This window comes from Octopus sinensis, linkage group LG11, assembly GCF_006345805.1.
Source record: "Octopus sinensis linkage group LG11, ASM634580v1, whole genome shotgun sequence".
In the NCBI taxonomy this organism is placed as follows: Eukaryota; Metazoa; Mollusca; class Cephalopoda; order Octopoda; family Octopodidae; genus Octopus; species Octopus sinensis.
In genome coordinates, this window is record NC_043007.1 from 19,755,111 (window position 1) to 19,759,506 (window position 4,396).

The 4,396-nt window shown below is 40.8% G+C and overlaps 1 non-coding gene across 1 annotated transcript; it reads right to left on the reverse strand.

Moving 5' to 3' along the window:
• Nucleotides 1–1,298: 1,298 nt before the first annotated feature.
• On the reverse strand, nt 1,299–1,380 carry Trnal-uag. Its single transcript has one exon. It is a non-coding gene; the product is annotated as a tRNA-Leu (tRNA).
• Nucleotides 1,381–4,396: the final 3,016 nt, after the last annotated feature.

The following is a 4,396-nucleotide window of genomic DNA, read 5'->3' on the forward strand; positions in this document are numbered from 1 at the left end:
CTTAAACAAGTAAATAGTATTTTCCTAAACAATAGATCCACTTATTTCGGTTAGTGACTTATTCACAAGTATACCAACACTAGCGCCCCTGAGGGCAGTATTCTCTGGGAACGCACAAAAGCCCTTTTCAGAGTTATCTACTTTGAATCGTTATTATCTCATATCTGATTATCCTGTTATTACAAAGTCAGAAATTTCGGAGAATGGGGCAAAATGATTACGTTGACCCCAGTGATTAACTGATACCGATTTTATCGAATGTGAAAGGATGTAAAGTAAAGCCGACTTCGGAGAAATTTAAACTCAGAACGTAAAGGCAGATGGAATGCCAGCAAGCATTTTGCCCGACGTGCTAGCGATACTGTCGGATCGCCACCTTAAATGCTACATACATTAAGGTCACTTTTAAGCTGTGAAGAAATAGAGACGTTTAACGTTTCGGTCTGTCGTACATCATCAAGGAAGAGAAAAGTGAGAGAGAGAGTGAGAGAGAGGGAGAGAGAGAGAGAGAGAAAAAGAGAAGATGAATAGAAGGAGAGGGTAAAGCAGTGTTTTCGTTTAAGTCCAAAATTTCTAACTCAGCTCTTTTCTCAAAAGGTCAGCCGTCCAACTATTGAGAACATTCCGAAAGTCAAAGAGAAATAGGATAACTATGCACGCTGCTTCGAAACCCTCAGCTTCTGTATCCCGGTTGTAAATTCATATCTATACCAGTAATAATTGGTGCACGTTTGTTACTAGATTCCTAAGTGACAATCTTGAAAAAATAGTAGACAAACAAACACGCACGCAAAGACACAATCTGTAAGCAGAACATTAAAAATATACAAGACTTTTCTCAAGTTTAAAATGTGACATTGTTATGTTACTCTCTTTTACTTGTTTCAGTCATTTGACCGTGGCCATGCTGGAGCACCGCCTTTTTCTTTTAGTCGAGCAAATCGACCCCAGGACTTATTCTTTGTAAGCCTAGTACTTATTCTATCGGTCTCTCTTGCCGAACCGCTAAGTTACGGGGACGTAAACACACCCGCATCGGCTGTCAAGCGATGTTGGAGGGACAAAGACAGACACACAAACATACACACACACATACATATATATACATACATATATATATATACATATATACGACGGGCTTCTTTCAGTTTCCGTCTACCAAATCCACTCACAAGGCTTTAGTCGGCCCGAGGCTATAGTAGAAGACACTTGCCCAAGGTGCCACGCAATGAGACTGAACCCAGAACCATGTGGTTCGTAGGCAAGCTACTTACCACACAGCCACTCCCATTATTATTTGGCAGCGATGGGATTCGAACCCACACCTCCGAAGAGAATGGTGCCTAAAACCAGCGCCTTAGACCACTCGGCCACGCTACCTCACGTTATCAATATTCTAAAGATGAGACTTTGTATCTTTGTTAGAAAGCAGCTCCAGCTTTACAGGAAGATTTCAAATAATTAAAAATAATAAAAAAACATAGGTGCAGGAGTGGCTGTGTGGTAAGTAGCTTGCTAACCAACCACATGGTTCCGGGTTCAGTCCCACTGCGTGGCATCTTGGGCAAGTGTCTTCTTGTGAGTGGATTTGGTAGACGGAAACTGAAAGAAGCCTGTCGTATATATATATATATATGTGTGTGTGTGTATGTCTGTGTATGTCTGTGTTTGTCCTCCTAGCATTGCTTGACAACCGATGCTGGTGTGTTTACGACCCCGTCACCTAGCTGTTCGGCAAAAGAGACCGATAGAATAAGTACTGGGCTTACAAAGAATAAGTCCCGGGTCGATTTGCTCGACTAAAGGCGGTGCTCCAGCACGGCCGCAGTCAAATGACTGAAACAAGTAAAAGAATAAAAGAAAAAAGAATTTATGCAAAAGATAAAAGTTTAAATTTCCTCTTCCTTTTGAATTTGAACATCTTCGTTTTTCAATTTAAACATTTGCTTTTAATTTCGGTTTAAAATATACTTCCTCTTCTTGGTTTCGTTTTGTTTTTTTAAACCAAATAAACGTTTCATCACTTCGTTGTTTCAAAGTGCAAAAGAAAAAAAATAGGTTACAGAAACTGAAAAAGAAAATAAATTTAGCTGCAAGTCACTGGCGGTCATGTAACTACGCTCTAATATTTTCAGTTTTTAGCAAAATGACGTACGCAGTATATTATGCATCCTACATAGTATGGATGTAGGCGCAATGGCCCAGTGGTTTGGGCAGCGGACTCGCGGGTTGGGATCGCGGTTTCAATCTCCAGGCGGCGAGCTGGCAGAAACGTTAGCACGTCGGGCGAAATGCATAGCGGTATTTCGTCTGCCGTTACGTTGTTTCAAATTCCGCCGAGGTCGACTTTGCCTTTCATCCTTTCGGGGTCGATAAATTAAGTACCAGCTACGGACTGGGGTCGATGTAATCGACTTAATACCTATGTCTGTCCTTGTTTGTCCCTTCTATGTTTAGCCCCTTGTGGGTAGTAAAGAAATGGGTTTCAATCTCCAGACCGGGCATTGTGAGTGTTTATTGAGCGAAAACACCTACAGCTCTACGAGGCTCCGGCAGGGGTTGGTGGTGAACCCTGCTGTACTCTTTCACCACAACTTTCTTTCACCCTTTCTTCCTGTTTCTGTTGTACCTGTATTTCAAAGAGCCAGCCTTGTCACGCTCTGTGTCACACTGAATCTCCCCGAGAACTTCGTTAAGGTTACACGTGTCTGTGGAGTGTTCAGCCACTTGTACGTTAATAAATGAGCTGCGACGTCACTGGCGCCAAGCTGTATCGGCCCCCTTTGCCTTTCCCTTGGATAACACTGGTGGGGTGGAGGGAGGAGGCTGGTATGCATGGGCGACTGCTGGTCTTCCATAAACAACTTTGCACAGACTTGTGCCTCGGAGGGTAACTTTCTAGGTGCAATCCCATGGTCATTCATGACTGAAGGAGGTCACACAATCACACATAGTGTGGTCAGAATATGTTTATTTATTCCCTTGGTAAAGCTTTGGACTAAAAATTTAGTTTATGAATTTCTCTTTTTTTCTCTTTTACTCTTTTACTTGCTTCAGTCATTTGACTGTGGCCATGCTGGAGCACCGCCTTTAGTCGAGCAAACCGACACAAAGACTTATTCTTTGTAAACCTAGTACTTATTCTGTCGGTCTCTTTTGCCGAACCGCTAAGTTACGGGAACGTAAACACACCAGCATCGGTGACAAGCGATGTTGGGGGACAAACACAGACGCACAAACATATACACACACAAACATATCTTAATATATTATATATATATATATATATATATATATATAGTAATACATATATACGAAGGGCTTCTTTCAGTTTTCGTCTACCAAATCCACTCACAAGGCTTTGGTCGGCCGAGGCTATAGGAGAAGACACTTGCCCAAGGTGCCACGCAGTGGGGCTGAACTCGGAACCGTGTGGTTCGTAAGCAAGCTACTTACCACACAGCCACTCCTACGCCTATGCGATGGAGCAAAAGTTTCGGTTTTAGGATTTATTAAATAAGGGTATTTGAAGCAAATATATTTTTTCTATAAAAATAAGTATTTTACATTCAGCATATATTTCTAATTCTAGATTTTAGATCTATTTACGCTCGCGTGCGCAAATATATACGGTTGAAATTCAGAGAAAAACATAAGACGAAAACAAGTGTTTAAACAACAACCAAGTGTATAAGTTTGGCGCTCTGGAAAATGAAAAAAGTCTTTTATGTTTCAAGCCTATGCTCTTCAATAGAAAGAAATACGAGAAATTAAGCAGAAAAAGAATGCAAAAAACAAACTTGTTGAATTCAGCGGTCCTGCATGACGAATGTATATATATATATTTGGGCCGACCAAAGACTTGTTAGTGGATTTAGTAGAAGGAAACTGAAAGAAATACGTCATATATATATATATGTGTGTGTGTGTGTGTGTGTGTATGTGTGTGTGTGTGTATATGTGTGTATATGCGTGTGTGTGTCATTGTGTTTGTGTTTGTCACCACGACCGACTGACAACCGGTGCTGGTGTGTCTGCATCCCCGTAAACTAGCGGTTTGGCAAAGAGATCAATAGAATAAGTACCATGCTTTAAAAAAAAAATTCATTCGACTAAAAAATTCAGTACGGTGCCCCAGCATGACCACAGTCTAATGACTGAAACACGTAAAAGAATATATATATATATATATATATTATATATATATATATAGGGAGAATTCACAAAAAAAAGACGAAAGACAGGTGGTGTAATCAAACAGATGTATTAGTTTAACGCTTGGGAAGTGAAAAGTCTTTAACGTTTCGAGCCTACTCTCTTCCACAGGAAGGAACACAGAAAGAAATAAGGAGAGAAAATAAAGAATGTCTAGTGGCTAGCGATCTATCATGGTGAA